Source organism: Microtus oregoni, unplaced genomic scaffold (genome assembly GCF_018167655.1).
Source record: "Microtus oregoni isolate MIOR12 unplaced genomic scaffold, Mior012 000088F_ref0000325, whole genome shotgun sequence".
NCBI classification, from domain to species: domain Eukaryota; kingdom Metazoa; phylum Chordata; class Mammalia; order Rodentia; family Cricetidae; genus Microtus; species Microtus oregoni.
In genome coordinates this window covers 3478297-3502571 of record NW_024544555.1, presented here as the reverse complement: position 1 = coordinate 3502571, position 24275 = coordinate 3478297, and the positions used below count along the sequence as shown (strand labels likewise).

At 40.8% G+C, this 24275-nt stretch overlaps 1 protein-coding gene across 1 annotated transcript in view; it reads left to right on the top strand.

Annotated features, from left to right (window-relative positions):
* The window catches only part of LOC121442262 (dihydropyrimidinase-related protein 3-like), a 111204-nt gene that overhangs the window by 21876 nt on the left and 65053 nt on the right, over positions 1–24275 (top strand). The window lies entirely within an intron of this gene.

Genomic DNA, 24275 nt, shown 5'->3' with positions numbered 1-24275 from the left:
ATCTGGATAATAATTAACTGTCTCCCCTCTTACTAAGGCACATCTGATATTTCTGAGAAATAAAATATGTCCGGACTGAAACTTTATTTTCATTGCTCCCTTACAGATGCAGCAATGAACAGCTCAATAGAAATCCCAGGAGGCATTAATACACACTGCCTGGAGAGTAGGTGAACCACCTCCAGTGGATATAAAGGGATTCTTTGACCCTCTGAGCTATCTAGAGACATGTTTTCTTCAGCAATGCCTAGCCTCGCGTAAATCCTTTACTAGAAACCATTTGGTATAGGAATAGTTAATTAAAAACACAGAACACTAGATGCAAAAGACACAAATTCCAGTCCTAGATCCAACTGTAATTCTGGATAGGGTGTTAACTCTCCACTGAGACAAGTCCCATGGAAAATAGAAACAAAGCCTCTTCCACAGAGACACTGTGATCATACGATTAACTATGATAGTCATAGTAGATGACAGTCATTGCTTCCTGTATCCCCAGCAATTTTAGACATTTTATATGTATCATTTCACTTAAGACATGAAATTTCATAGTAACCCATTAGGACTCCTATTTATAGATGAAGAAAATGAAAATGGAAAGTTTAACTAAGCTTTTCTGGGTCTTAAAGCTTCTAGATAGGGCATTTTCAGTACAAAACTCATCCAGTTGCATTCATTTTGCTGCAAATGACGCAATTCCATTCATATTTATGGCTGAAAAACTCCATTGTGTATATAAGCCATTGCTCAGCTGGTGGAACGTCAGTTGGTTCCATAACGGAGTTAATGTGAATAGTGCCGCTGTCAGCCCTGATGTGCTGGTGTCTCTGCGTTATGTTCACTTGGAGTGTATTGTCTGGAACAAAAAGCCCAAGAATTTTAATATAATTTCTATCTAATAATTGACAAATTATTTTCTAGAGAAACTGTATCGTATTTGTATTTCAACTACCATTGTAAGAGAGATTGTCATTTTAATATATGTTATTGCCTTTTAGTAACCTAACCTATGAAAATACAGGATCTGTAGGGTGCTGGAGATAGTCTGCACTTGGCTCATAGTACTTCTTGCACAGCACTGTGTGGATACTTTAAAATCAAGTAAACTAGGGAATTTGAATGGATGAATTTTATGGTTATGTGATTTTAGCTCAGTAAAGGTTTTTTAAATGGTTGTTACAAGAGAAGACCTAATTGTAGTATAAACTATACCTCATTTCTTTAGAAAATTTGCAATGTAATAAGAATTTATCATGTGGCATGCATTCTGTATGTGGCTTTATATGCACCAATGTATGTAATTCATTATATGTAATTCAATTCAGTCATAAACACTGCCACATTAGGTCACAGAATATATTATTAACTGTGGTGATGTTCCAGTACAAGCTGCTTAAATTCAGGACTCATCCCTAGCTAGCTTGCCATTTAATCAATGGAGACCTCCAGATCTTTTTCAGTAAATAAGAACGTTGAGATTACCTTTCTGTGTGAGGGTCAGTGAAATAATGCGTAAGAAGCACTTAGGATACTGTGCAAGATCATTATCATTATGAAATGTATGCAGACATTTTCCTTTTAGCAGTCCCTAATTGCATGATAATAGTATCGTGAAAGAGTGAGCCATGAACTTTAATAAAAGATGATGGATTTGCACTGTGAGCATGGAAAGCAAGAGAAGCAGCTGAACCTTCAGGATCTCCTAGCACAGATCCTGTACTTACTGCACACGGATTTGTACATTTCATCCACACAATGCCACGTGATGAGCCTGCTATGTGTCTTCATTTTATAGGAGAAGAAACAATAGGAGCAGATGAGTTAGGGAAACTCCCCAGATTCAAAGAACAAGCATCCGAGGCAACACAGACAGAAAGTTAGATCTTTCTCCTCTAGACCCCAGGTTTTCCTCCCTCACACACATAAGGATTGATGAAAGAAACTTTTCAAATATTATAGTTAACAGGATATTAAGATTTTAAGCTTTTCTTCCCTTTTTATGTAGGAAACAGACATTAACATTTCAACTATTTTATTTAGGATATATGTATTAAAAAGAAGAGTGAGCCAGATATCCTGGTGTGCACATGTAATGCCAGCATATGGAAAGGGGAGGCAAGAGGATTGTGAGTCTGATACTATTCTTAGTTACAAAGCAAAATGATATATGGGTAACACACACACACACACACACACACACAGAGGGAGTGATCTCTAATACAGTTATTGAGAAAGGACCCTAATGATTTAAAAATTGTAAATTTGGAAATAGGCAAATCCAGAGATGAGGAGGTCGATTTTTCAGCGTCTCCAGAAAAAAATGGAGAAGTCTACTTTAGATATTAGAAGAAAACAGAGTACTCCTTGCCAAGCTCAATTTAAACATAGACAGAATAAAGAGACTTCCAAACTAAGAAGCGGAAAAGAGAATTAATGGCAAGGATATGACACACAACCATTTCCGAAGCGTCAGCATCCTGGGATTCATCTTTGTGTTCTTTCTTTTTCTTCTCCAAAGTCTTTCTCTTCAGAAACGGCCACCAGTTGTAATGGAAGCAAAAAGGGAACTCTAAGAGCAGCCAACTTACTGAGAAAGACAACAAAGCAAAGTTGCTTCCTTTGTTGTGAGCCTCAAAGGTATGCATCCCATTCCTCATGTTCATGGAAGAACTTGGCTCTGAGTCTCTTCTGGAAGGGAAACTCTTTGGAAGCTCATTTGGAAAATTACATCTTTTTTGATCCCTGATTCTTAGGGGAGGCAAAATCACACTGCTCAGTCACACTGGTGACTGGCATTGTGCATGGAGATCTCTGGATGACAGCCCACTAAAAGACTCTCAAAGCTCTAAGTGACTGACTTCATGTGTTGGCACGTTGCAACTTATTTTATTTATTTTATTATGAGCAATAAAAAACAGGGTCTGTTTCTGATTTGGTTAAAAGGAAAATGTCTTGGGTTGTACCAGGGGCTTCTCTCAACCATGAGAAGTAACCTTAAACTTGGCAGAGATGCCCTATGAGAAGGAAAGGGTGTGATCTGCAAGTTCCAGGAGGATGCTGCAGAGACCAGCTTTAAATGTGTTTCGGTTTGCATTGCTAGTAATGGCTTGGAAAGAGGCCATAAACCTATTAGGGTAATTATATCCGCAGATGAGGGTAAATAAGATGGTGCTATAGACACCAATCGTAAAGAGACATAGAGCAGAGCAAGCTACAGAGATTAGAAATGTGGTCAGGAAATGAGCAAATGAGACCAGCCTGGAAGCTGGAAACATTCATCTGGGGAAAGACATGATTTGAAAACCAGAGGGTTCTTTCTTTCTTCCTTCCTTCTTTCCTACCTTCCTTCCTTCCTCCCTCCCTCCCTTCTTTCCTTCCTTCTTCCTTCCTTTCATCCTTCCTTTCTCCTCTCCTTTCTATTTTTCTCTTTGTTCAACTTCTCTTTTAATGAAAATTGTTTTCATACAGTATAATCTGACTACGGTTTCTCCTCCTCGACTCCTCCAAGTTTTTCCTCCCCTCCCATCTGGATCCATACCCTTTCTGTCTCTAGCTAGAAAACAAATGAGCATCTACATAGAATAATAAAAATAAAGTGGGATCAAACAAAAGCAAAAAAAAATCAGAATAGGACAAAAAAAAAACAGAAAAAAAAAGGCAAAGGAAATCAGCAGAATTCTTATCATTAGGCTAGTACTGGGAAATCAGCAGAGGTAAGTAGGCATTTGAGCAAGTGTTAGTCCTAGGCATGCTTGTAACACAATGGGGAAAAAAGAATACTACAAGCTGGTGTTCATGTGACTTTTTTAAGATAAATTTTTTCTAGTCACATTCATTTCCATTATCTCATTTGATTATAAGCCCAAAGAGGTTAAAGGAAGAGAATGGATTCCTCATTGAAGAAATAGGAAAAGGCTAAGTGAATTCCTTAAAATTAAAATTTTCACTAATAAAAGACACACAACTAAATATCCGAGTCTCTCAACTCACTATTCTTTTCACTATATCTTCTTACTTACACCCTGGATCTCACCACGGTAATTCATGGTTTCTGGTGTTGTATATAATTTTATTTCCTTTGAAACCTAGTTTAGTATTACTTAATTTTTGATCATGGCAGAAATGTACTCTCATCATTGAGATGAAGCAGGACAACATGTCAAGGTTGATAGCCCTCTGAATTTGAAGCTTAAACCTCATAATGATACCAATGAATAGAGAGGTTAGGGGTGATCAAACCATGTACCTTGAGGGCTCAGACAGAGAGAGAGAGAGAGAAAGGCTATATAATATAAACCAGGAGAGAAAACACTGCTTGAGGCAAATAGGCACATTGGAGTATTCACTTCGCCTTTGAAAAATTAATTTCCTTTCTATTTTCTTATGTTCTTGTTACAGCATCTCTTTCTTAAGGGCAGCCCTGTTATTTTGTCCTATAAGTAATGATGTGTGAGTATCTAGGTACCCGTATTTCTTCTTATCTGTGGATATTAGGTTAAAAATGGAGTGTAAAGTGTCTTAGAATTCTGACAACAGCATGACAGGTGTTTTTGCTGTGTACATGCGAGTTTGCTTGTGTGTGTGGTGTGGGGTGTTACTGACAACATTTTAATGCCTCTACTTTCTCTGATAAATGTCCATTACTCTGTATAGGTAGGTACCACACAACCATGCCTATGCAATGACTCCTTAGTCCTACTCCCTAGTGACAAGATTGCAGGTTAACAGGCCAGAATACAACCAATCACATTCTTTCCAACTGAAAATTGGAGCCAAGATTTGCTCATTTTATTATCTAAGAATGTGATTATAATGAAGAAATGCAGAGTTGCCAAAGGCGGAGGGAAGTAGAGAAGATAGTGTAGACACAGGAGCTGGGAGAATGATGGGATAACCTCAGAAAATTAAAGACAACTACAGCTGAATTCAACATAGTGGATACCTGTGCTTGCATCATTCCCTATGGCCTGTTTCCTCCCCCATTTTTCTGAGGTTGTTATGTTCAACTTTTTATGGCAACACGTTATCATTAAAACAGTAGATGAGCTAAACCAAATTCTCTTAATACACAAGTCCATTCAAAACATTTTTCCAGAGTTAGACAGATTGCTCAGTGGTTAAGACAGCTTACTGCACAAGAATCAGAGACTGAGATTAGATCCCCAGAACCTACATTAAAAAGTCATGTATGATCACCCATACACTCATAACCTCAGTGTTGTGGGTTGGGGAGAGAAAACAGGATTCTTGGGGCTTGTTGGTTTCAGACAGCTCCAAGGTCAATAAGAGATCTTGTCTCAAAGGAATAAGACAGAGAAATAAAACAGGACACTTGATATCTTCTTCTGACGTTCATATGTATGTACCTCACACACACACACACACACACACACACACACACGCAAGCATACACACACACAAGTCTGTGTCATCCCATCACTACTTTGGGATTTTGCAACGAACTAGGACTCATGTACAGTTTAAGTTTCTTTTTGTATATATGCATGCTTGCATGCAAGTAGTATGTATTTATTATTTATTCAAAGTTACTGTTCACCAAATACCACACTGGTGAAACATGAATATATTAGATGCTGTATTACAAACACTGGCTAGACCGAAACATAAGCAGACCAGCCGCCCCCAAGAAGTCCGAAGGAGATGCTTATAAAAACAGATATCAGCAACATACTTTATAATTGCCGTGCTAGAGGTCAGCCGCAGCTCCAGGATTCACCGGAAACCCCACAGATAGTACGAGAAGATTTTCAGAAGAGATATATCTGCAGGTGAGTCTTAAGGGTCGTTTGACATTTCCAAAGTTAATGATGGTAACAATGATTCCAGAGAGAGGCTATGATTTGGGCAAGTACCTAAATAAGGACAGCAGGTTGGGAAAGAGGAAGCTCTGAGTTTCCATAGCTACTGGAAAACAGCAAGCACTTCAAGACTGGAAAGAGATGAAGCGACAGAAAAGAGTGAAGGTTAGACATAGAGACTCATATATCATATTGAGAATCTTGAACTTCCACCAGAGAGAACTGACATAGAATTAAGAAGAGGCATTTATGATGAGAAACTTGTATAGTGATTTCCCCTGAGTTGATTCAGTCAGGTGAGGGAAGATGTCGTCAGCTACACTTTGCTCCAGAAGGCACAAGAGAAGATTCTGAAATTTATCATATAGTTGTTAGATGCTCCAGGTACCTTAGGAAACAAAAGGTACTACTTGAAGATGCTTTAAATTGGACATCAATGGAAGGAAAAGAAAGAGAAAGATGAAGGCAGAGATATATAAGGGTAGAATGAAGACTCAGTTGGTCTGGCTGGGGTTTATGAAGGAAGGATGAGACTTAAGTTCTGTCTTCTCTTTTGATAAAAGGGCCAGGCCTTTGCAGGTTGTCATTTAGTGATATCAGATGTGGGTTACCCCCAAGACATTGTTATCTTGGGCTTGGTAGATATCATTACTTGAAACAGGGTCAGACGGTGATTAGTAGCTGAGTCTCTTGACTGCAGTTCTTATTTATTTATTTATTAAAGATTTCTGTCTCTTCCCCGCCAACGCCTCAAATTTCCCTCTTCCTCCCCCAATCAAGTCCCCCTCCCTCATCAGCCTAAAGAGCAATCAGGGTTCCCTGCCCTGTGGGAAGTCCAAGGACCGCTCACCTCCTTCCAGGTCTAGTTAGGTGAGCATCCAAACTGCCTAGGCTCCCACAAAGCCAGAACGTGCAGTAGGATCAAAACCCAGTACCATTGTTCTTGAGTTCTCAGTAGTCCTCATTGTCTGCTATGTTCAGTGAGTCCGGTTTATCCCATGCTTTTTCAGACCCAGGCCAGCTGGCCTTGGTGAGTTCCCGATAGAACATCCCCATTATCTCAGTGTGTGGGTGCACCCCTCGAGGTCCTGAGTTCCTTGCTCGTGCTCTCTCTCCTTCTGCTCCTGATTTAGACCTTGAGATTTCTGTCCGGTGCTCCCGTGTGGGTCTCTGTCTCTGTCACCTTTCATCGCCTGATGAAGGTTAATATTCAGGAGGATGCCTATATGTTTGTCTTTGGGTTCTCCTTCTTATTTGGCTTCTCTAAGATCACTAATTATAGGCTCAATGTCCTTTATTTATGGCTAGAAACCAAATATGAGTGAGTACATCCCATGTTCCTCTTTTTGGGTCTGGCTTACCTCACTCAGGATAGTGTTTTCTATTTCCATCCATTTGCATGCAAAATTCAAGAAGTCCTTGTTTTTTACTGTTGAGTAGTACTCTAATATGTATATATTCCATACTTTCTTCATCCATTCTTCCATTGAAGGGCATCTAGGTTGTTTCCAGGTTCTGACTATTACAAACAATGCTGCTATGAACATAGTTGAGCTTATACTTTTGTTGTATGATAGGGCATCTCTTGGGTATATTCCCAAGAGTGGTATTGTTGAGTCCAGGAGTAGGTTGATCCCGAATTTCCTGAGAAACCGCCACACTACTTTCCAAAGTGTTTGCACGAGTTTGCATTCCTATCAGCAATGGATGAGTGTACCCCTTTCTCCACAACCTCTCCAGCAAAGGCTATCATTGGTGTTTTTGATTTTAGCCATTCTGATAGGTGTAAGATGGTATCTTAAAGTTGTCTTGATTTGCATTTCCCTGATCGCTAAGGAAGTTGAGCATGACCTTAAGTGTCTTTTGGCCATTTGAACTTCTTCTGTTGAGAATTCTCTGTTCAGCTCAGTGCCCCATTTTATAATTGGGTTGATTAGCCTTTTACGGTCTAGTTTCTTGAGTTCTTTATATATTTTGGAGATCAGACCTTTATCAGTTGCAGGGTTGTTGAAGATCTTCTCCCAGTCAGTGGGTTGCCTTTTTGTCTTAGTGACAGTGTCCTTTGCTTTACAGAAGCTTCTCAGTCTCAGGAGGTCCCATTTATTCAATGAGGCCCTTAATGTCTGTGCTGCTGGGGTTATATGTAGGAAGTGGTCTCCTGTGCCCATGTGTTGTAGAGTACTTCCCACTTTCTCTTTTATCAGGTTTAGTGTGTTCAGACTGATATTGAGGTCTTTAATCCATTTGGACTTGAGTTTTGTGCATGGTGATAGATATGGATCTATTTTCATTCTTCTACAGTTTGACATCCAGTTTTGCCAGCATAATTTGTTGAATATGCTCTCTTTTTTTCATTGTATACTTTTAGCTCCTTTATCGAAAAATCAGGTGTTCATAGGTTTGTGGGTTGAAGTCAGGGTCTTCTATTCGATTCCATTGGTTGACTTCTCTGTTTTTATGCCAAAATCAAGCTGTTTTCAATACTGTAGCTCTGTAATAGAGTTTGAAGTCAGGGATGGTAATGCCTCCAGACGATCCTTTATTGTATCAAATTGTTTTGGCTATCCTGGGTTTTTTGTTTTTCCATATAAAGTTGATTATTGTCTTCTCCAGATCTGTGAAGAATTTTGATGGGATTTTGATGGGGATTGCATTGAATGTATAGATTGCTTTTGGTAGAATTGCCATTTTTTCTATGTTGATCCTCCCAATCTAAGAGCAAGGGAGATCCTTCCATTTTCTGGTGTCCTCTTCAATTTCTTTCTTCAAAGACTTAAAGCTCTTGTCAAATAGAACTTTTACTTCCTTCATCAGAGTTACACCAAGATATTTTATGCTATTTGTGGCTATCGTGAAAGGTGATGCTTCTCTGATTTCCCTCTCTGTTTCCTTATCCTTAGTGTATAGGAAGGCAACTGATTTTTTGGACCCAACCAAGAAAGAGAATTACAGGCCTATCTCACTCATGAATATCGACACAAAAATTCTCAATAAAATACTGGCAAATCGAATCCAAGAACACATTAGAAAAATTATCCATTATGATCAAGTAGGCTTCATCCCAGAGATGCAGGGCTGGTTCAACATACGCAAATCTATCAATGTAATCCACCATATAAATAAACTGAAAGAAAAAAACCATATGATCATTTCATTAGATGCTGAAAAAGCATTTGACAAAATTGAACACCCCTTTATGATAAAGGTCTTGGAGAGACTAGGGATACAAGGGTCATACCTAAATATAATAAAAGCTATTTACAGCAAGCCGACAGCTAACATTAAATTAAACGGAGAAAAACTCAAAGGCATCCCACTAAAATCAGGAACACGACAAGGATGTCCACTCTCTCCATACCTCTTCAATATTGTGCTTGAAGTTCTAGCAATAGCAATAAGACAACATAAGGGGATCAAGGGGATTCATATTGGAAAAGAAGAAGTTAAGCTTTCGTTATTTGCAGATGATATGATAGTGTACATGAGCGACCCCAAAAACTCTACCAAAGAACTCCTACAGTTGACTGCAGTTCTTGTGAAAGCTAGCCAAGGAGGATCTGAGTAGTGTACCATGAGGCTCATCATGCTGGAAGTGGGGGCTGTGTGTTCACTCGGGTGGACAAGCTCCATAGGTAGCTGCTCAAATCAACCTGAATCTCAAGGCAGAGGGCAGTCCAGAGATGAATAGTAAGAGGAAGCAATATTATATTAGTGGTGAGGGACTGCATGGCCTTTTAGGGTTCATGCACCCTGTGAAGATCTCAAAAAATTGGAGGTCTTTCTGTCCCCTAAAATGGACCAAAACATATATACATGGAATTCTTGGATATTTATCATCTTCTGATTAAGTTCACTTACTGGTATTATATCTTGAACAGCATCATATATATAATGTTTTGATTAATTGAAATAATTAGATAATTTCTGGAAGCCTCCACAAGATATCAGGGCCTATTCTTTATTTTACCTACTTTTTACATTTGTACATTTAACCTCATTGTCCTCATTTTACAGAGGAGAATGTATCCAGGGCTACCACAGTCACTGCAGGGCGGGGATAGAAGTTGAATCCTGATCCATGTAACTAGCAGATTTGGAGTCTGTGTCTGGGCTCCAAGGTGGGAGCCCATGTGTTCCCACAATGGCCCAAAAAGACAACAAATGGATTGTTGCCAGAAGGGAGGAAACAAAGAGGCCTTGTCAAGGAGGTTTATTGAAACCATCCCATGGCAGCCTTCCGTGATGTAGGGTGTTGTTGAGGAAGAAGGTGACTATCGGCACTGGCCAGACAGCGCCAGAGTCTGGACTGCAAGGCTGAACTACAAGCCTGTCATACTGAAGGTGCCCCAGTAGTCATAGGAGCTCATCTCACTACTCCTGGTCATAGGTTATGGCTCAGTCATTTTTCACTTTCTTTGGTGATGTAATAGAAAAAAGAAAGAGTCTATACTGTTAATTGTCTGGCTATTTTTTTCATCTTTTGAAATAAATTTTATATAACTCTTATTGGTTCTGTCCATCAGGCTTCTCTCTCTCTCTCTCTCTCTCTCTCTCTCTCTCTCTCTCTCTCTCTCTCTCTGTGTGTGTGTGTGTGTGTGTGTATGCATTTGTGACGTATATATATGTTTGCTTGTGCAAATGTGTGTGGATGCACATGTGTACATGGGTGTGGAGGCTACAATATTAGATGTCTTCGACCATTGCGCCCCACCTTAATTCTTGAGACAAGGTCTTTCACTGAACCCAGAACTTCTTCTCAGTTCAACTAGCTCGCCACAGTCAATGTGCTCCAGGGATCTGCTTGTCTCCACCTCCCCAGCACTGGGATTACAGATAGGCATGGTTGCACCTGGCTTTCCTACCATCTCTTTATACTAGTGACACAACTCAGTTAGCAAGTCATGGTAAGAGAGTCATCAGGGGGTTAAAATGTTAGTGATCTTTCTATGAAAGCATAGTGTCTGTCTTTATCTGTGTAGGATATTTTATAATAAGCATTCCAATTATCTACTCTCATCTTGAAAACTTCTACAGTAACAATGTGATTACATATGTTGGACCTACTTACAAAAAGACTTTCAACAGTGCAGAAAGCTGTCTGTAATCAGAGATGTGTAAAGAGAAACTCAACTTTGTAGTAGTGGAATAGCAAGTGTAGATTCAACTTAAACTGTATCATAAATGTATAGATATTCATTAACTTTTCCCTTCTCTTTCTAAACAGAGAAAAACTGCCAATCAATCAGTGTATAGTCATCAGGAAACTGTTTGTGATAGTGTTTCCTTTTTTTTTAATTATCACATTAATGGTTTAGTTGTGAGTATGTGTGTTTGTGCCTGAGTCTGTGTATGTGTCTGTGCATGTGAGAGGATGGAAGAGAGTGTTGGATTCCCTGGAGTTGGAGTTACAGGTGGTTGTGATGCTCTCAGTGTGGATGCTGGAATCCAAACTCAGCTTCTCTGCAAGAGCAGCAAGTGCTCTTAACTGCTGAGCCATTGATCTCATCCCACATTTTCTGCTTGTCTGTGTGTGTGTGTGTGTGTGTGTGTGTGTGTGTGTGTGCCCGCAGGTGGGGAAAGTAGAAAGGAAGGCAACTTGGTGGATTCTGTCCCGTCTTCCATCCTGCAGGTTCTGGGGATAGAATTCATGTTATCAGGCTTAGTAGCACGCTCCCTTCCCCTCCAAGACATCTCACCAGCCCTGTAGTAGTGCTTTGGCAAAACTATCGTACGAGCTATTTTCAGAGCTTCTGCCTAGGGAAAGAAAGTAAACCCATGGAATGAAATTTAATTCTGATGAAAGCTGAGTCAAAGTTCTGTGGGTGTTATAAAAGTTGTTTCCCACAGTGGCACTGGCTGAAGCCCACGTTGTGACAGAACCACCTACAATCTAGCAACTTTTCTGTATCACTTTTCCTTTATGCTGGGAGTGCCCTGACTGTCATGTGACTACTAGTGTCCCTCCAAACTTCACTTGCACAATTTCAGCACTCAGTGTGATAGTAATAAGAGCTGGGGCTCTTGAGGAAATGAGGGATCTGCCATAAGGCATAGGAATAGAGCCCTCTTAAAAGAGGCTGAAGACAGCTAGTGGTCCTTTCTAATCCATTCTAGAAAGATACAGAAAGCACTGTGTACCAAAAAGAGACCCTGACCAACACAGAATCAGAGAGAGTATTTATTTTGGGCTTCTGGCCATAAGAAGCATGAGAAATTTCTGTTGTTTATGAATTTCCCAATATACAGTATTTTGTAACAGCTGCTGACATAGACCAAGATAATCCCCATGACAGGCAGAAGCAAACCAAGTATCAATAACACAAAACAATTGCTTCTGTTGTCAACGAGCCCTGGAGGGTTTCACAGGTTATTGTCAAGTTTTTGCAGCTATCAGATAACAGAAATATAGCCTGGTTATACTTTCTATAATATGTAGTAATGAAAAAGGCACATTTCATAATGTTCTGTACTCCATGGTTCAGAAAGTCCTTATTTAGGGTTGGAGAGATGACCCGGTGGTTAGGAGCACTGGCTGCTCTTCCAAAGGGCCTGGGTTCAATTCCCAGCACCCATGTGGCACCTCACAAATATCTGTAGCTCCAGTTCCAGGGGATCTGACGCTCTCACACAGACATACATGCAGGCAAAACACCAATACACATAAAACAGATAAATAAATTTTTTTTTAAGAAAAGAAACAAAGCGAAAGTCCTTTTCTAACTGTGTGTGGCTGTGAAGTTGAGATTTGCTAGGCCCTAGAAAGGGCGGGGATCTATTTTCTATTCACCCACTACTACTGCAGCTCTAAAGTCTATTATTTTAGTTGTAACTTCTGTATTATTTAAATAATAAATATTAATTATTTTTCTCTTAGAAAAGAAACACTGACCAAGGCAACTTATAGAAGTGAAGATTTATTTGACTTACACTTCAAGAAGGACAAGAGTTTATCTTGGTGGGGAGGTATGGTAGCAAGCTGGCATGGAGGCAGGAGACGCAAGCTGAGAGATCCCACCTCAACCCTGAAGACAAAGCAGAGGAAGCAAACTAAAAATCATGTGTCAAAGCCACCCTAACCCTCCCCAGAGATATACTTCCTCCAGCAAGGGTGTACCTCTTAAATCTCCCCAAACAACTCTACCAGCAAGTATTCAAAGTTCTGAGCCTATGGAGAAATCTCATTCAATCCACCACACCTCTGATATGACATTATACAGTGTCAGCTCTTTTCTGCTCAGCTGGTCTACCCATTTTATAGATGAGGCAAGTAGCTTTGTAAGACTTTTCGGGGTTGTTAATCCTAATGGCAAAACGTTGAGAACAATTTAGAAACTCTAACAATGTCCTGGGTTTTGCCTCTTGTGTTCACGTCATTAATGAAAAAGTAATGAGTAGATGGTTAAAATTGCCTGTGTACTCTGCTTGGGAGCCTGTGATTATTTGATATTTGGTATCCTAATATACAGAAATGTAAAGTCTCTATTAGGATTAGAATACAGAGGTAGCCCGCTCAACAATAAAGTATTCATTTATTAATAAAAGATGTATACCCAAAAGAGGACTGATTCTCAGCATCTCTAGGACAGCTCCCTAGAGATTTCTTCAGTATCACCTGGTTCCAGGGCATCTGTCTCATCTCATCTGGATCTCTGAAGGCAGAGAGCCAGAGACAGACAGAGCTTTTAGCCCCAGAGCATATACCATAGCTAAAGTACAGGAAGCGAAAAAGAAAAAAATCACACAGCCTGAGTTCCTTCCTGGAGACAGATAAGAAACCTGGAGACAAGCCCTGGGGCTACAGCCTTTGTGCTTCAGCTGTTGTGAGTCTCTATCCAGGAATGAGGCTTGCGCCCTTCATCCAGGAAAGCTCTGTGTTGTGTTCCACACAGTGCGTGCTGCATGTGCCGGGATCTGAATCCATTCACCGGAGTCTTGAGTTCATGCAATGATGCACCCAGCAACTTCTGTGCTTGTTCTGAAATGGGCTGTTAGAAGACAGTCCCATCTTTCAGAGATTCCATCTTGTGGTTCATGGTTCCCATGTGTCGAGCGTGGTGTCTTGGGGAGGAGGCCGTGACATAGGGACAGTTCACTGCTCCCCTGAGTCTAAACAATGGGCCGCCAAATGATCAGGTGCCAGAGATTCAGATGACCACAAACCAGGCACGTGGTGTAAAGAAAGAAAACCCCGAGCCTTGTAAACGAACCCAGCCGTGGGCATTCCGGTTAGTTGAAGATATGTTACCTCAGATGGCAGGGAGTAGTGTATGCAGGCTGATGTACGAGCGAGCTAGAAGTTGCCAGGTCCCTACAGATTTTACATCTCTACATAAGCCAGCAGTAGTACAGCACACATATTGTTCTGTCGCTTGGAAGGCTGAAGACGGAGAGTTGTGAGTTTGAGACCAGCCTGGGCTGCAGAGATCTTGCACTAGAGGAAACAAAAGTTCAAAACAAATAAGAAATATAAATCTGAATATGAAATGTATATATGTTAAAATACATCTAAATAGAAAATTATCTCTCCTTTTAAACATCTGACGTCGCTCTTTTGTGCTGTTGGTTTGATTTTCTAGGAAACAGATTCTGTGAACAGTATTCAGGAAGTTGATCAGGGAGTGTTCCTGCAGTTACCCTCCGCTGAAGGGTAGGGGAAGGAAGGGAAGGCCGGGTTGGGCAGAGAGACAAGTGAGCTTCCACTGAGCAGACAGGCAGGCCTGAAACTGCAATGCAGTAGGGGAGCCGGCCCTGCCATGCTCACATTAGTCAGCTATGGGAGCAGGCTGTCCTTGGTGGGCACTTCTTAAGCGACTACAAGGTGGCCATTGAGGGTCAAGAGCCTTGAGGAGGATGAATTCAGTCAGTGGAGGCATCTGGGAGGAGCTCCAGAGTCTGCTGTAGACAACAGAAAAGGCAGAGCTTTCCTGCCTGAGCCATTCCTCCTGCCCTTTATACTTGCTTCTCTGTGTTAATCCTGAAAGAAACTATTCCAGTTTTTAGATGACTTTTCTCTTGAGAGTCTCATGGCCTCCCTTCCACAACTGGTCTTAGACCACAATGATGCCATTATTGTCTTCTACCCACCATTCAAGACTCCCCTCCCTTTTGTCTGGATTTAATGGTTCACCTGGTGTTAGGACTCAGAGAAGTCCCAGTCCCTGGTAATCAAGCCCTTCTCAGGTGCAAGTTTTCTGTGCCTCACATGCTTCCCCATGTAGCATCAAGGTTGGGCAACTTGTTACCCTGTTGCCATAACATAGCAGTAGGCCCTATCTTCCTGATAGGGTCCTATTATAATATTGGCTTTTTTGATGATGACGATTACTATTATTATTATTATTTGCACAAAGCACAGCTTGCAGTTCCAACTTGTATTTCAGTAGTACCCTTGCTCTGCCCCCTGGTGGAAATATTGCTGCTTTGGTGAAAAGACAGGAATAAAAGAACTACAGAAATAGAAAGTATGCATCTCCCAATGGGAGTGAAGGTAAATCTTCTTTCAGCTCTGGTTCTTATTAACCCTTTTTGGACATCTTTGTGGATGTATTGCCACTTAAGGATGTTAATATAAAATGTACATTGTTTCCAGAAAGTTATTGCCCAATCTTTCCTATACATTCTCTCAGAATGATGTGGTCATGTGGTATTTGACATAACACATGGTACCTCAGACCCTGTGGCCTTTTTGCAACTTGATTGCTATTACCCAGATCCTTTGTTATGATTTGATATTACGTGGGATTTTATGCCAGTACATCACTCAGTCCTGAGGCCCTCATGTAGTGGTATCTTTGACACCCTAGGAACAGGAATGCCAAGTCCATACTAAAATGGTTTATTTCCATAAAGATGAATCACTGCATCTTCAGATGTATTCAACTTGTAACCAAGTGGCTGTTTGTGCCTTTGCCAGATGGTACCATATTTGGGAACCAACCAGTATTGTTCTCTGTTGTTGTCAAGGAAAACATTGATTGCAACAGTAACCAAGCTAGTGTTGATGAGTGGGAGTTAGTTTCTTGTAGATCCTTTAGCCCTGTCACAGTGTCTACTCCACTGATGATCCCGTTGTAGCACCGATGTGGCTGATGGCAACAGACAATCACTTTATCTACCTTACTGTTTAGTGTCTCTTTCTGAATGGATGCTCTCTGGAAGATTTTAATAGCCAATATATAATAAATAAATCTTCACTCCTGATACCCACCCAAATGGGCATACCCGTATGCTTCTATCAAAGGCTTTTCTAGGTCCCAGTCAACACTGTCTCTATAAAACACCTATATATAACACTTATATATAAAACAAACGTGTGTGTTTTCTTCCTTCACATTCTGTATTAGAGCATACAGACAGAAAGGCACTTAGCAACAGCAGTCAGTGACACGAGAAAGGATGATCAGCTCATCAGGCTGAATTGGTCCTTTCACCTCTCCTCAGGCCCTGTCTCAAATCTTACCAGCAGGTCCACTTCCATTGGTTATGAACGACTGATGGAGTCAAATTATTCTATGATGCTTTGGTCTAATAGAACTTAGTTCATGGTGGACTTGTCTCTGCTCAGGCTTCAATTTCTACCGGCATTCCCTATTATTCAAGGATTTAACTTTCGATTATGGTAGATTCCTCTTGTACCAGAGTCAGAGAATCTAAGTTATCCGTCTCCTACTATTATATAGCCTCCAAGAGACATCTTTTCCCATCCTAGTACTATCGCAGTTATTGGGTCTTATTGCCAAAGCGTCAGGCCTTGTTCTCAGGTCATGCTGTGCGACCCTTTCTTATTCTAGACACCATGCAGGAGAGAGATGGCTTTGTTGTTTCCATGAGTGGGTTTTAACACATTTGGGGATATAAAACATGCCGTCTCTAAAACCTGAGGAGGTTTTTCCTGGCTTGTGTTGCTCTTTGTGTAAACACTGCTCCTCAGAGTAATGACCTGCCCTCTACTTTGGAGAGATTGGGTCCAGAAACATTGGAAACCATTTCCCTGCCTTTATAGTTCATGTGTCTTACCAACGTCACCAATGTACTTGTAATTTCTTACTCATTTAGTTGGGTTTGTATCATGCCATTAATGGAGTGTACCACTTAGGTGCTCAAATTATATAGCAGCTTAGATCTTTCCTACTGTGTTGTGGTGGAGAGAAGCGTAATTAGTGTAATCTGGGTTTAGGGCTGTTAGTACATCTGTTGTCTGCTCTAAGACTACATAAACTATTCTTGATCCCTCTTTCTAACAGAAAGTCATCCATTTGCTAAATTCATGGCTCTACACAATGGACTTGAATGAACAATGATCTGCTTAGAAAAACACATAGCCTCTTAGGTTTGGGCTATTACTTAATTCAGTCTTTCTCTGGAAGTTGTCAGGCTTGTATGATTTCCAGATTAGTGAATTAAATGCAGATCTTTAAATGTGCATCTTCCATTTCCTCGAAATTAAAAATAAAAATAAACTTTAGGTAAGAATGGGGGTTAGTTTCAGAATCCGCTACTGGGTCTTCCCTGTCTGAGGCTAAGAAACCAATGTGGAAACTGTCATTTTTGTTCTTTACAATAGTTCTGTGAGAATGACCACCACGTGGATCTGTTCATCTAAAGGGCTAAACATGAGCTATGGGCCATTTATTACCTCTTCCACGTGGTTCCACTCTTACAGAGGACCTTTGTTGGTCCTCATGGCTTTGGTTTTCGGTTTCAGCTGAGATTCTGTTGTCCATCAGGCACCAAGATATTTTTGTGTACCCCCTCAGGATAATGTCATCCAACAGGTGTCTGAATGTCAGAGGCTACCTCCTGCCTCTCTTGTGGCAGAAACAATCCTGCTACCAATCTTGACATAAATGAGAATAAGAAGTATTTTCTAAGTTTTTTATATGTAACTGAAAGAAATAAAACTATGAATTTATATTGAGTCCCAAGTACAAGACCCACACTCTTCGGGAAACATCTAATTCCACCTCCCTGGTTTTCTCACATGGGGATTTCAGCTGAACGTTGTGGTACAAGAGTGGTTTTGGAAAGATAGGAAGATAGTGGAATGGGACAGTGAGGACATGGTACACATCATGGCCTCATCAAAACAAAACAGTACTCTGGACCTCCATTCCCAGCCTTGAACCCATACAGAGTTGGAGATATGGATTTTCTTTTCTTTTCTTTTTTTTCTTTTCAAGGAAAAGTGGCTCACAATAACATCTTTGCAATTCAAGGCAATTCAAATAAATCAACTAGGCCATGACAAAGCTCTCTGTGTGTCCATCCTACGATGGAGCAGAGATGGAGCTCACCATGTAGTAACTCAACCCTTCCCTCCCAACCTCATTTACCGGCTTCAGGCCTTTGCAATGAGCTACAGACAAAGCTTTTGGATGAGGGAAGAAGGCTTCAGGATTACAGCCCACTGAAGAAAAGAGAAAAAACTTCACACACTAAAGACTGAATACCTTTGCCCAACCTATTGTGAGTTTGATGTCGGAATTAATTACATGGATCAACGACAAACTTATTTGCCAGTTTATTCCTTGGCTTACTATGTAAACATCAAATAATATTAGGGAACTGTCTCTTTAATTTCATTCTGTCACATTGGAATTACAGTCTAAGATTTTCTTTGTTTGAAATACAGGCAACATTAACACGTCCAAATAACCTGATGAGATGTCCTATGAATGAATGTTTTTCTACGTAACATACAGTTAAGCTTTCTCACCAAGGCCTGGTGGATAGATCCTGCTCCTTCAGTACTTATCTAGATTTAGATTTATCTTTGAGCTGTTTTCCTCCATCTTTCAAATAGAAGCCAAAAGGAAATGTTTTCTTATATTAATAGCACAAAATATAAGTATTTTCAAAGCCAAAACTGCAAGTGGCATAGCTAGTTTAGACATTTTTGGAGATTAAAAGGTAGACAGAATTTTCCGGGCTTTTCCATTGTGTATTTAATTAACCTTTCTCTCCATTGGTTCTGCTCTTTTCCAATCTCTATAAAAAAACTTCGGATGATGGAGACAGATGAATTTACTAAGCATCAAGGCATCAGAGGTGGGAATTGCTGTTGCTTAATTAACTTCAGTCTTCTCTTCTTTCTCAACTGCTTTAGACTCATGCTTGATCTTCAGTTTTCTTGAATTTCTTTGATATGTCTCAGCACTCTCCTGAAAACATCATGGTCCAGTTCTCCACCATTCCTACTCCTACCTACAGATCGAAAGATAGTGCGGCTGAAGGAACGTCTGTCACCGTTGCTGATACTCTCTTTCAAGGCATGGCCACTGATTGGAGTTCCGTCCAGCTGCCCAATAACTGCCCCACTCCACCCCCATCCCTTTCCAGCTCTCCTCTAACTTCCACTGTCATTGTCTCAACGGATAGCAGAGAAAGCACACGTAAGGAGACAATTCCCAAACACTACCTCTTCCAGTGTGCGGAGCTGCCTGCCAGGAACTGTGTCATCCAGAGACTGGGGAGGATGCATCTTCTGGCTAGCTTAGGACAAGCCTTCCACTTGAACACTAGGTGTCACCTGTGCTGTCTGTTTAAGAATTCCATGAAAAAATTGTCTTATTTCTCTAGTGCCTCCTTACTGATTCTACCGTTTGCCATACAAATACATTGTTAATGTTTTGCTGAATTATCATCTGCTTTATGTGCTAGCTCCTCTCTCCACTTACAACAAAATTTTTTGAAATAGTTGTCTGTGTTAGATGTCTTCAAACTCTACCCTGATTTTCTTCCAAAAAGATTCCACTGAGGTTTTGCCCAAAACAACAAGAAACCCACTCTGTAAACATACAGATAATTGCATTCTGTAAATATTACTTTCATAACTTTGAAAGGGAGCCTGGGAATTAATCCCAGAGCTGTGCACAGGATGGGCAGGTTTTTCACCACTAAACTAACCCGAACAATCCTTCACTAACTTAATACATTACATAATACACACACACACACACACACACACACACACACACACACACATACACACACACCCCTCAGGTGTGCATGCACACATACATGCATACTACCCCACATAGCACTCTAAGATGGCTTGGGAAGTGCTCACTTTGGAGGCACTCTGGTCAAAGCCATGCAATCTTGAGAGTGTTTTCACCCAGTGAGGAATTAATTACCGTCACCTCGGCTTTCCTTTAAAAGTGAAGATATTCTACTTTCCTTGACACTCAGAACGTCACACCCTGATGGTGGTGTCACTCTGTCACACTCACAAGTTGGTTCCTCTTGTCTAGCGCTGTTGCTTTAAAAGACACTGCAGCTCCGAATCCCAGCTGCTCATCTGCTGTCCCTGCTCTTCACGTGATGTTCACAGACACCTTTCAGACTTTCCCATCCTTTCTCATTCTTTCCACAGATTTCCTAGGCCAGTTTCATCTGCTTGACTGGGCAAGACATGAAGGAAAATTTTCCCTCTTCCTACTAAGGTTCCCAAGACTACACTGACAGGTTAATTGGAGAAATGACATGCACATCATAAACACAGTCTTCAATTTATAGAAAAGGAAACTCCCTTAGTGGCCTAAACTGTGAAGAGACACCATGACCATGTTAGTCCTTATAAAAGAAAGTACTCAATTGGAGACGTACAGTTTCAGAAGGCTAGCCATTACCATTATGGTTCCAAGCATGGGGGCACACAGGGAGACATGGTGCTGGAGAAGTAACTAAGAGCCCTATAACCCAATTCACAGGCATCAGGCAAAGAGAGACACTGCACCTGGCATGAGCTTTTGAAACCTCAGAGCCCATTCTCAGCCGCACACCTACCCCAACAAGGCCACACCTCCAAATCCTTCCCAAACAGTTCCACTAACTAGGGACCAGGCATTCAAATACATGAGCTAATAAGGGGTGGGGAGAGACATTCTCATTCAAACCAGCATGGAAACCAAGTTTTAAACAGCAAACGTGAACTGGGGAAGATGATAGAATGAGGAAATCAGCACAATGGATTATGGGTCCATGTGCCTTTTCCTCCAAGTCTGGGTCCTTAAGCAACACATCTGTCTGGACCCCAGTCCATGTTTTCTTCCTTGAAAGCCAATATCAATGATTTTCAAAATCTCTAACTAAAAACGTTTGGTTTTCTATTGCTGTGATAAAATGTCATGGCCAAAGTAACTTTTATAGAAAAGGGGGTTTATTTGGACACACCTGCAGTGACATACTTTCTTCAACAAGACCATTCCTTCCAAGCCTCCCCAGACATCAGCACCAACTGTTGACCAAGCATTTAAATGCAGGAGACTAGGGTGGGGGGAGATCTCATTCAATCCACACAACCAAGCCCTTGGTCTTCTCTATAAATGAGTTTTGATATAAGCTTCTTTAAAGCAATGGCCTTGCCATTAGTGTTTAGGGATAAGATGTATTCTACTCAGTCATTCTTTGGGCTGTATGTGTCCTTGGAATTTTGGGGTTTCGCCCATGTTAGCAAAATGTGTCTCCAACCATCTTGAATTGAATTCAGAATTAGAAAACACAAAGCTATAGAGAACCAAAACTAATGTTTTAAAATCTAGGCTCCAACTATATGGAAGAGTTGCAGAAAAATTATTCCAGCTGTATAGTCTTCCTTGAGAGACATTTATTTTAAAATTTTTATGTTGACAATTCTTTGGCAGTTTAAATGATGAGGGACCTAGTTGAGCCATTCAGTGAATAACATTGACACATTTACTGCTCTCAAAAAGCCTACATTCTCTTGAGGGGGAGAAGTCTATTTTCCAGCAATAATACCAAGTGCTGCTCTAATAAGTCACATGATAAAATGTGCTATGGGAATGGATAAGTAGAGATGGGAGCTAGCAATACATTCAAATAGCATTCTTCTGAAGGAAAGTGGGAAGCAAACTCCACAGTTGGCAACATTACCATTCATGCTTCTAACTCTACCATTTAGAAAGATGACGGTCTTTAGTAAGTACATAGCAAAGAATATGTGCGTATTATGGGCTGTGTTAATAATGAGAGTTGCTGAGGTAAAGAACTCAGCCAAGAGTTACTCCTGTAAGTTTACAGAGCTGAGGATGGCTTGACAGAGAGAAAAGTTTCATAGTCTTGATGTATTTAAAGGCAGGAAGCGAATCTGCTGACAGAGTGATAGGAAGGGTTAGAGTATGACCGATGAAAGGACATTGAGGATGAAGATAAGCCTGTAGCCTGAGCAACTGGAATAGAGTAGCCATTGACCAAAGTTTTTGGGTGTGGCAGTTTTGGTAGCCAAAGTTAAGTTTCTTTGGGACCGACACCAAGTCTCTATTTCTATGTGTCCGAGTCGCTCTGTCTCACAGTTTAAGCCAAGTCCTACTGTGTATCCAAGGAAAAAGCATTCTGAATCCTTCTGTGGAAAACATCACGCTGATTCCACTGCTCTCTTGGCCAGACACAGAGGCAGCCTGAATTGATGGTTGCCTTGTCTTTTATACTGCTGGGATTGCCAAGGAAGGCTTTTTTCTTCAACCATCCCAAAGACTTTTCTTTTTCTTCTTCTTTTTCTTTTAAAAAAGAGGAAGATGACTGAAGGGGACAGCTGAAGGGAAGAACTGTTTGCTGTATGGCTCTGATGATGGCAGCAGCTTGAACTAATTAGCTGGCTATCATGCATTCCTGTGCAGGGACTTCTGCAGCAGTCTGATCCCAGGGGCACACCACAGTTCCTACCGAGCATTGCCTCTTGCATTCAATCTCCACCTCAACAGGTTGATTCAACTCTGCACCATCTACAAGATCATCCAGTAGTCAAAAACTATGACAGGAATCTAATGGAGGATGTTCTGGATTTCAGTGACATCATCCAAGGAAATAGAGGCAAAGAAAGCCATGACGTGAACAGAAATGAGAAAATGAAGTAAGGAAGAGAAGAGAGAAGAAGAGGAAACAGAAAATGAGAAGGAGGAGGAAGAGGAATAGGAAGAAAGAATAAGAATAGAAGTAGTAACAGATTTGTTTAAGATTGTAAACATTCAGTATCCATCTCTGTTTTTCCTAAACAAACTTATAAAGATCTCTTCTAGTACAAGCTAAGTTTGGAACAATAAAATCCAGGAGATACAGAGAAAGAGAGAGACAGGGAGACTGATACACACACACACACACACACACACACACACACACACACACACAGAGAGAGAGAGAGAGAAAGAGAGAGAGAGAGAGAGAGAGAGAGAAAGTACACACATCGCTCTGCATAGTTTCTTAGCCCATAGTTTATTCTCTCTTTGCTCTAAATATAACCCTACTCATTTGCATGTTAGTCCCAAAATTCTTTGTGATATCACAACTCCCTCCTGGTTAGTGGTTTTAGCATCTATGTAAGAACAAACCAAAATGTGTAGGGTGTTTCTTTGACCCAGTATTTTCTCTCTCTCTCTTTTTTTTTCATTCTTTCTGTGTCTTGGAAAAGATTTCAACGTGTTGACCTTCATTTGGCATTCTTCCCCTGGGCCAGAAATAAATTGAGAAATTGTTCAACTTTTCCTTTGAAAATTGCATTCTGTCCAATCGCCCATGACTAAGCGGAAGCCTGGGATTAGCATGCTAGAGAGGGAGTGTTTGAGGCAATTAGCGTGCCCTTTGATTATGTGATCAGGTTAGCTCATTTCCTGTTTGTGAGAAGCAGAGGCTAGGACATTCGGAACCCTATTTCTGTAGGGGCCTTACATAGCTGTTCTGTTCCAAGAAAATATTCAGTTTAATTGTAAGTTGTCAAGAAGCGTGGCCAGAAGGCCTGCCTTATAGCAATGTCAATGTCAGATCCCTAACAGATAGACTAAAGCTTAATGACAGGCAGGGAATTTCTGTTTAGTGGAACATTTGGGCTGAGAATTGGAGAGCTGGGGAGGTGATAGGAGACTTAAGAAGATTTTCTAATTTTTGCATAGCAAGCTAATTTTTTGAAGTTATTAAAATTGTATGTTTGGGATTATTTTTTAGAACTCCCCCCACCACCACCATCGCTGTTCCACGCATAGTGGCTTCTCCAGTCTCTCTTGGCCTTTTCAGCCAAAAGACATTAGGTACCAGCGCTTCAAAGGCCACCTTTTTCACTCTTGCAAATATTGTGTTTCAACAATAAACCCGGGATTTTGCGCTGCCTACCTGGAGGGTTGCTCAAAGACAACCACACTGGTAAAAGGAGGTCCCCTCACAACCCCGTGGCTGAACAGGGAACATGCAGGGCTTTTGCCTTCCCACTATAGGGGTTTTCTCTGCCTTATACCCACAGAGCAGTACATGCTCTTTCTTGAGCTGTAAGAGTCAGGCAAAGAATATTTTTTAAATGCAGAGAACGAGCAAGAAGCCTTATGTTGCTCTTACACACATCCATGCCCCGAGTTTGTATTTTTAAGTGCATATAGTCATGGTCTAGGAGCACCAGACACTGAGTCAAGAGGCATAAAGTCTGATCTCCAAGGGTCTGTGCCTGCTGTTTAC